The sequence below is a fragment of the Suricata suricatta genome, chromosome 5 (assembly GCF_006229205.1).
Source record: "Suricata suricatta isolate VVHF042 chromosome 5, meerkat_22Aug2017_6uvM2_HiC, whole genome shotgun sequence".
Lineage (NCBI taxonomy): Eukaryota > Metazoa > Chordata > Mammalia > Carnivora > Herpestidae > Suricata > Suricata suricatta.
Window position 1 is genome coordinate 3305721 of NC_043704.1, and position 10250 is coordinate 3315970.

A 10250-nucleotide genomic window follows, 5' to 3' on the forward strand; every position below is an offset into this window, starting at 1 on the left:
ACTTTGAATCTAACCTTCCTTTCTGTATTTTTCAGTTCATCCATATTTCATTCTTGTGGTTGCAAATGTTCTTTTTCAATCCACAGGTAAACAGAAGATGGAAAACGGGTCAGGCCCAGTACCTACATCTTCATGGTTACTGTGGGATGCCTAGTGGGCAAGGCAAACCACAGGATATTATTGGGATTAAGTCACACCATCTATGTGAAGTTCCCTACAGGGGACACCATCAACTCACTGTAAATAGGAAATTAGTGTTCAATTCACATTGCAGTGATTGATTTCTACATATTATTTTCAAATGGAGATTGGTTCAGACATTAGTGTATTCCAGAATCTTCTTCCAGTAAACTTTCAAGTGCAATGAAAGCATGTGGTCCTGCAGGATGGTGATGGTGGTCTTCACTGGGAATCAACAGTTAACTCACAACAGTGGAACCTGCGTGGTATACTCTTCCCTGGTACTCAGCAGGAATTGTCTGTGTTAACATCAGGTGGTGGCTGTCTGTCGGGGGCTCAGGTGTGCCGAGCCTGCGTTTGTGCCCTAAACGTGGATCTCAGGGAGCAGGATCAGCACTTACAAGGAACTGGTGAAAGATGCAATTCACAGACCCCATTCCAAATTGCGGAATCACCATTTCTTCCATGGGACCTGGAACACCAAATGATTTATATGCACATGAAAACTTGAAAGCACAGACTGCTGATCAGCCTGGGTTTACCATAAAGATCCCATGGCGAGTTTTAAGAACAGCATCACCTGTGCCTTCTGCCAGAGTCCTCTATTGGTCAGGATGAGAGTATCGGCGCTGCTTTAACTATGAGCTCCAGGAGATTCTCAGGTGAGGTCAGGGTTAGCATGAGGATTCACAGATGTATTTGGGAGAGCTGTGTGGATTTCAGTCGAAAAGACAATGACAGTCCGTTGGGCATGGACTTGGAAGGGGCAGGTGAGGGCAGCCCAGGTTCCCCAAGTGTGGAAGCATGTGTGATGGTCTTTGGGAGGGGAGGACATCTGAAATCGGGAAGGAGAAACTCCCATAGAAGTCGCCATGCAGGAGCTCCATTTTTTCTGACTCTTTCCTGTGACAAGGTCATTCAGAGGGTGAGCTTTTGAGCATTTCAGGATTTTTCTGCCTCTGAAGTGATGAGAGCAGGTGAAGAGGCTGTGCTGAGGCCTTTAAAGGCCTCCAGGTGTGATTTCTCCACAGAATGTCACCTCAGAGAGCACTCGAGAGCAGAAGGGAGAAGAAGAAATGGCTACTTCCCAGGTAAATTTTGACTTAACTTAGCTAGGAACTGTGCCCTCATTTCCTAGTGAAATACTGTGCGTTTACAACTTGGAAACCTTACTTCTCTATCTCTTCAGGTCTTGCCTAGCAAATTTGTTTTGGACTAGCCAAATTCAGCTTTTTAGGACATTCCTGAGTTACATCTGTGGGCTCTCTCTCCATCCTCTATGACCAGGCTGTCTATACAGCCTGAGGAATTCCTGTCATGAATTTATGACCTGAAAAAATTTGAAAATAACCATTTGGTGACAGATCCATATGGGGATGTATTGGAGACCCCAGTAAAGGTCAAGAGTATATACTCAAGTCCTGTATGGGTGTGGCATGAGTCTATGTAAGCTAGATTAAGGAACATGAACAAATAGGGGCTCATGGTTGCTTCAGTCAGTTATGTGTTGGAGTTTTGATTTCAGCTCATGTCATGATGCCACAGTTTTGAGTTCAAGCCCTGTGTCAGGCTGCTCACCGTCAGCAGAGCTTGCTTGGCATACTCTTATCCTCTCTTTCCCCCCTCCGCCATATACACTCTTTCTTGCTCAAAATAAATAAATAAACGTAAAACAAAAAGAACATGAACAAAGACATCAGATGGCTATTTGGCCCTGAATAAGACAGCATTCTGAAAAGGGGCCTTGCTCTCTAGATTGTTTCAAAGCCTTACTATTTAAAATACATTGAAAGGGTGCCTGGGTGGTCAGTGTTTAAGCATCTGAGTTCTGCTCATGAGATCTCATGGTTCATGGGTTTTAGCTCTGTGTCAGGCTCTGTGATGGCAACTTGGTGCCTGTTTCAGATGTGGTTTCTCCCTCTCTCTCTCTGCCTTTCCCCTGCTCTGTCTGTCTCTGTCTGTCTTTCTGTCTCTGTCTGTCTCAAAAATAGTAAACATTGAACAGTTTTAATAAAATAAAATACATTGAAGACGACAGGACATGGGAGGAAACTGTGGCTTGAAATTTGCCATAATCTTCTATATTTTCATAATTGGTATCCTATTAAAATTGGTAGGGTGTTTTGTTTTGTTTTGTTTTTTTACATCCTTTGGAAACTCTATCACAATAATGATGAGTCCTTCTACATGCATGAGGCCACTGTTACCAATTTGTCTCATTACAGCTGATGTTAACATTGTTCATGTGGACCAGGGTCTCTCTGACAGATTCTCCAAGAAAATGAAGTCTCTCTCCTTATTTACAGGGGATCCTAGCCTTTGCAAATAAAGATTTTCTATTAGTCCTGGACGATGTAAGTTGCAATTTTATTTTGTACAGTATGAAAGATATATTCGCCCACTATTACTGTTTTAAATTTTCAGCAAAAGGAAACCAGTATCATATAATTACTATATGTTCATGTTCTTAAAATTCTATAATGTGACTTGGCACAAATGACATCATTTCAAGGAAATAATCAGGCATTTTTCCGTGTAAGGAAGTATTCATGATGTTTTATCTTGACTTAAACCTTCCCCTTCCCGGCGGTTCTCTGTTGCCTTCACTGTGAATTAGTGATAATTCTAGAATCTACATGGCATAGGATACTGTTGCCCACAGTTTCAAATCTATTACGTCTTCCTTATTTTTGATTCAATAGTACTTTGAAGTGGAATTGAGAGAGCTGACTATTGAAAAGTCTTACTAAGTGTTCCAAAGAGACAAACAGGAAACAACATTTGGAGAAAGAATTCTCTATTCACTTCTGTCATGTGTCCTACTCTATACTGAGCATAGTGCTGGATTTGAAATTGTAGATTTTCCAGCCAAGGTCGTGTATTTTACTATCAATAGGTCTTGCTGCCTCTAGAGCAGATCTGGTCAGATTCTTTGGAAAAGGAATGAGCCCTGTCAAATGAAGAGAAAGGATACAGGAACCACACACCCAGGTAAGTGGGAATGACTGAAGCAGATGACACAATGAGGGAACAAAGTTAAAGGAGAACATCAGATGGCTATTTGGCCCTGAATAAGATGTGGTTTGGGAAGCTCAGCTTGAATGGATTCTAGAAGCCCAGGTTTATTTTGTTAGTGGTCTCAAAGGTACCTCTCCTGTCTCCCTCTCCCTGTGCTCCTCCATCCTCTTAGGCTTACCCTCTGTCCCAATGTCTTCCATGACATTCATAGTAACATTGAAAAGCCTTCCATGGCCAGTTAGGGTCTATTTGATTGGACTGCTTCTGTTCATTTTTGGAGCATGTTAAATGAGGGAGTTTCTATGTGCAGGCCCTGAAGTGATTTACTCCCGTCCCACTTGTGGATGCGCTCATCTCCTGGAGACTTACACAATGTCTGGTACAACATCAGGAATGTGAGGTGGACTGATGCTCCCCTATCAAATCTTACACAGTGCAGCCCTATCCATAGAGGCTCTGCATTGATGAGACCCAGTACTCTGTCCTCAGAAATATACTGGGAGCCTGGGTGTTTATGTTGGCCTCACAGGGGATTCATTGGCCACTTCCTGAAGACCTAATTGATGCTGGACCCCATTAAGGCCTAAGTGCCGGAATCTTTGAAGTTGGGACATTACAGACGATAGTGCAGAAAAATATAATGGAGATTCCAATAGGAAGGCAAAGCTGAGAATGACATTTCCAACATTGCTTGTCAAAATTTCATGTCGACACAAATCACTTGGGTTTCTCATTAAAAAGAGAGTCTGGGGCCCACACTCAGATATCATGACTTCCCTAAGATTGGATGAAGGCCATTAATTGGTATTTTTAACAAGCATTGAGGTTGCTGTCTCCAGACTTCATCTACAGTAGCACTAAGGTAGGGAAAGCAGAAGAGCACCCCTGAGTCCCTTATACCCAACCATCTTATCTCAACACAAGTACTGCTGTTGCCAGTGGAAATTACTAACAGCTTTTGAGAAGATGTTATTCTCTGCAAATCCCCTGCAAGTTAGAAGGGGCCTAGATAAGGCAGTGGTATCTGAGCAAGGCTCTTTGGGGTACACATGTGTACTCCTCCAACAAAAGGATGCTTATTGAGTATCTACCACCTGCTCCAAGTGTATGAGGATGCACTGTGTTCAGGAAGCTCACCTGAGAATCTTACATTGTGCACATTAATCATTCCCAAGCCCTGGGAATTGGGTACACTATGTTCATTTTTTCAGGAGTGAATCTCTTCTTTTGAATTATCAGTACTCTTGAAAACAATGTGGATGTGATGGCACAAATATAGAGAGCAGATGAGAGACAGAAAGAAAGGATGGAGTAGAGCCTCTGAAGGAAATTGGATGTGGATCATTCGCATTTATATATTTGGTTAATTTCCATGTGAGAAAATCAAGGGACACCCCAGGAATGGAAGGTGGATGTTATGTGTTACCTTGGAAAAGTTGTTTGAACCAGAAAGATGTAAAAGACTCACCAAATGGTAAGTGCTTTGCAATCCTTTCTCTAAATCTGAGTCTCAGGAAAGTGCTACTATCAGTGGAGTATCCAGGAAGCTGAGCTGCTAGGAACTCTGTTCTCTAAGCTGTTCTGAGAAGGGAGGATCAAGGACTGGCAATGGAATTTAATTTTGTGGTGAACACGTCATTTATGACAGATTCTCTGTCATGATGACAGAGACAATTTATGACCATGCTCTGTCAGTCTCCACAGGCACCATGGAGACAGAAGGACTATTTAAGATATGAATTCTGGGACAGCTTAGCTGTGCCCACAATGTTAGCCCTGAAGTATGAAAGAGGAATCCCTGAATGTCATAGGGTCTGCTGCAGTAGTGGGATTGATGGGAGCTTGAGCGTTTATATTACACAGAGTGATCCTGATTGGCCGGCCCCTGCTCCCCATCTGCTCATGGTCACCTGCATTGTGGGAGGTGCCAAGTTTGATGGGTTTGCTTGCATTCTCTTTGGGCACATGTGTGACGTTTGATAATGCCAAAGGGAGAAATGAGAGAAGACATAAGAACTCGGTGGGATAACATTGGTGCAAGGGAGCATTGTTCTGTCCAGAGACTCTATCCCTTCTCATTTGAAATGTAAACTCAAGTGTGTGGGCTTGGTTGAGATGGGATTCAGGGCTGGTCGTCTGGAGACCTGGGCAGGTGAAGGGAAAAGCACATGACTGCAGGTTTTGGCAACAGAAGGCCTATGTGTGCCACTGGTCCTCTCTGCACATGTGCAGCAAGTGGCCAGAAATTCTACCTATGCAGGCGCTGATGGAAGCCATTACCATGAATGGAATCTGGAAAAGTGAGGGTCAACTCCCTTCAGTGTCTCATGTCCATGAGCAAATGTGGGCTGGGAGAGGCAGGGAAAGGTGTCCTACTGAATTTTATGCCCATGTTAGGAGTAGGCAAAGTGTTTAGGCCATGTGAGAAAGGCGCTGAAAATGAAAGGTGCTACTGTATAATGTCAAAAGATGAAATGATATATGTTCAAATGTTCAAGACTCACTGGACCAGTTTTTTGTTTCTTCGAATGGTTAAGCATATTCCTTCCAAAGGAGATGGTGTTCAGGTTTTTATAGAGATGATTTGGAAGCAAAGGAAGGACAGTGCTCGACTGGATAAACCTTCTTAAGTAGTGCTTATTTTTGGGATGCAATTGTAAGCAGAGGGAAACTGCCCCAAAATTGATATCAGAAACCTTACAGAGGGGTATTATGGCTGAAAGGCAAATAACGTCTTTGGAGATTAAAATACCAGATAGCAATGTATATTAAAAATCATATGAGAAAAAAAATACAGTGTATAATAGCAAAAGGTTAGAAAACAGGTTACTGTAAATTAGCCTCTACATGTTGGTTTTGACTAACTATAGGCTGCTGGTTATAGGAATAAACCATGATTTTCATAAAAATCGTGTTCTCCCACAAACATCAAAATCTGAAACAAGAGGTCCTTCTGAAATTGTCATTTAGCATTCCCCCCCAATTACAGAAATAGGTTTTTGAATATCAGCTAGTCATTTAGAGAACCCTTAAGATACAGATGTTCATAAACCTTACACAAGCTCTAATTGAGGAACCTATAGATATACCAACATTTATGGGAAAAGGTGTTGGTTTGGAAAGTGGTTAGTACTATTTGAGTTACAGAAACACCCTATTCATGTCCTTCTAAAACCAACCTGTAGGGAAAACCTTAATGTGTTCTTCTAAACACCATATAACTAAAAACCCTCCACAAATGACCCCCTATTTCATAATGACCTTTGCTGTGTCCTATTAGAGACCATGGCTTAGTCTATTTGTCTGATGTAAGCATAGCTACCTGGCTTTCCTTCGGTTTCTGTTTGCATGGAATATCTTTTTCCACAACAGCACTTTCAGTCTGACTGTGTTCCTAAAGCTGAAGTGAGTCTTTCTCTTTCTTTAATGTTTTTTTTTTAATTATTCTATTTTTGAGAGAGAGATACAGCATGAGCAGGGGAGGGACAGAGAGAGAGAGACTCACAGAATCCAAAGACAGGCTCCAGGCTCTGAGCTAACTGTCAGCACAGAGCCCAACACAGGGCTTGAACCCACAAACTGTGAGATCATCACCTGAGTCAAAGTCAGATGTTTAACCGACTGAGCCACCCAGGTGCCCCTGAAGTAAGTCTCTTGAAGGCACCTTATAGGTGTGTCTTGCCATTTCTTTCCATTCAACTGATCTTTATCTCTTGATTGAAGAATTTAATCCATTTATAGTTATTTTATTTACTTATTTATTTTAAAATCACGTTCGGTAACATGAAGTGTAGTATTGGTTTCAGGAGTAGTACCCAGAGATTCATATGACACTCAGTGCTCATCTCCGGAAATGCCCAACACTCATTTAACTCATCCCCCCATCCACCTCTGCTCCAGCAACCCTCAGTTCTCTCTATATAAGAGGCTCTTGTAGTTTGTCTCCTTGTCTTTTTTTAATCTAGTTTTGTCTTTCCTTCCCCTGTTTCATCTGTTGTGTTTCTCAACTTCTACATAATGAATGAAATCATATGATATCCGTCTTTCTCTAACTGACTCACTTCACTTAGCAAAATACCCTCCAGTTCCATCCATTTCTTTCCACATCGTCGCAAGATTTCATTCTTTTTATTACAAGTAATAGTCCAGTGTGTGTGTGTGTGTGTGTGTGTGTGTGTGTGTGTGTGTATACAATATATATTGTCATATATATGACCTCTTATATATGACATCTCCTTTATTCATTAGTTGATAGACATTTGAGCTCTTGCAATAATTTGGCTATTGATGATAGCACTGTGTAAATATTGGGGTGAATGCACTCTTTTAAAGCAGCATTTTTGTATTTTTTGGATAAGTAAATTGTAGTGTTAATTCTGCATTATAGGGTAGTTCTATTTTCGAATTTTTGAGGAAGCTACATACTGTTTTCCAAAACGTTTCCAACAGTTGCATTCCCCTTAGCAGGGTAAAAGTGTTCGTCTTTCTCTGCATCCTTGCCAAAGTCTGTTGGTTCTTGAATTGTAAATTTTAGCCATTACTTTTCTTTTTTTCTTTAAGTTTATTTATATGGAGAGAGAGAGAGAGAAGAGACAGCATGAGGGAGGGAAGGACGGACAGAGAGGGAGTGAGAGACCATCTCAAGCGGATTCCACACTGTAGAGCAGAGCCTGACATGGGGCTTGAACCCATGAACTGTGAGATGATAATCTGAGCTGAAAGGAAGAGTTGGAAACTCAACAGACTGAGCCACCCAGGTGCCTGTAATTTATCCATTCTGACATATGTGAGATAAAATCTCATTGTGGTTTCGATTGTAGTTTCCAGAGGATGAGTGATCTTGAGTACATGTTCAGGGGACTGTTAGCCATCTGGATGTCTTCTTTGGAAATGTGTGTTTTCATTTCTTCTGCCCACTTCTTCACTGGATTATTTGGTTTTTCCGTGTTCATTTTGGTAACCTCTTTCTATATTTGGATACTAACCCTTATCTGATATGTCAATTGCAAATATCCTCTCCATTCCATCTTTTGTCTTTTAGGATTGCTGATTATTTCCTTCCCCTTCCCTGTGCAAAAGGATTTTTTTTTTTTGGTATGAGGTGCAAATAGCTCATTTTCATTTTTATTCCCCTTGCCTGGAAACATGTCAAGTAAGAATTGGCTCTGGCCTAGGTCAGAGAGGTTTCCTGAATATTTCTCCTATAGGATTTTGGTGATTTCCTGTCTCATATTTAGGTCTTCTATTCATTTTGAATTTATTGTTGTGTATGGTATAAGAATCTTGTCCAGTTTCATTCTTCTGCATGTCACTGTCCAGTTCCCCCCACAGCATTTGGTGTAGAGCTTGTCATTTTTCCATTGGATACTCTTTCCTGTTCTGTCCCAGATGAGTTGGCCATATACTTCTGGGTGTGTTTCTGCATTCTCTCTTCTACTCCATGAATCTAGGTGTCTGTTTTTGTGCCAGTACCATACTGTCTTGAAGATTACAGCTTTGTAATACATTCTAAAGTCCAGAAGAGTTATGCCTCTCCCCATGGTTTCCGTTAAGCACATCATTTTGACTATTCAAGTCTTTTGTGTTTCCATACAAATTTTAGGATTGTTCTAGCTCTTTGCATAATGTTGTGTTCTTTTGCATTTTCCTTTTTTTTTCATTTTTATGAATTTTATTTATTTTTGGAAGACAGAGACAGTGCTAGCAGGGAGGGCCAGAAGGAGCGGGAGACACAGAATCTGAAGTAGGCTCCAGGCTCTGAGCTAGCTGTCAGCACAGAGCCCGACGCGGGGCTCGAACCCATGAACTGTGAGATCATGGCCTGAGCCAAAGCTGGCTTCTCAACTGACTGAGCCACCAAGGTGTCCCATTGCTTGTGTTCTTTTGATAGTGATGGCCTTAAATGTGTATATTGCATTGGGTAGTTTGACATTTTAACAATATTTGTTCTTCTAATCCATGAGCATGAAATGTTTTTCCATTTCTTTTTGTCCGCTTGAATTCCTTTCATAAGCTTTCTCTAGTTTTTGCATATGGATTTTTACATCTTTGGTTAGGTTTATTCCTAGGTATCTTTGTGCTTTGGGTGTAATTATAAATCAGATCAACTCCTTGATATTTCTCCTACCTCATTATAACTGTGTAGAAATGGAACTGATTTCTGTATACTGATTTTATATCCACTGACTTTGCTGAATTCACATATCAGCTCTAGCAGGTTTTTGGTGGAGTGTTTCAGTCTTCTATGTAGAGAGATTATCCTGTCATCTACAAAGAGTGAAACTTTGACGTCTTTCTTGCCGAATTGGAAGTCTTTTTTCTGTTTCTTTTCTAATCGCTGAACCTTGGACTTTGAGTACTACATTACACAACAGTGGTGAGAGTGGACTTCTGTGTCATGTCCCTGATCTTAGATTAAAGCTCTCTGTTTTTCTGCATTGAAGATGATATTAACTATGGAGCTTTTCCTCTATCAAAAGTATCATATGGTACTTAGCTTTTATTTATTAACATCAGTAGAGTTTATCTCATTGATGTCCATATGGTGCACCATGTCTGCATCCCAGAAATAAATCCCACTTGATCATGGTGAATCATTATTTCTTCTTAAATGTTTTGTTATTTATTTTCAGAGGGACAGAGACACAGAGAAAGATGGAACTATCAGGGAAGGGCAGAGAAAGAGGGAGAGGAAATCCAAAAAAGGGCCCATAGCCTCATTGTAGACTCAACATGGGACTAGAACTCATGAATTATGAGATCTTGATGTCAGCCACAATGAAGAGTCAGACACCCAAGTAACTGAGCCACCCAGGTGCCCCAAATAATTTTTTTGATGTACTGTGGCTCTCCATTTGCTAGTATCTTGTTGAATATTTCTGAATCCAGGTAGCTCAAGGATATTGGCCTCCTTTTTAGATAGGTCTTGGTCTGACTTTATAATCACAGTAATGCTAGCTTCATAGATTGTGTTTGAAAACTCTCCTTCCTTTTCTGTTGGAACACTTTGAGGGAAATTGGTATTAACTCTCTTTTAAGTGTCTGTTAGAAAT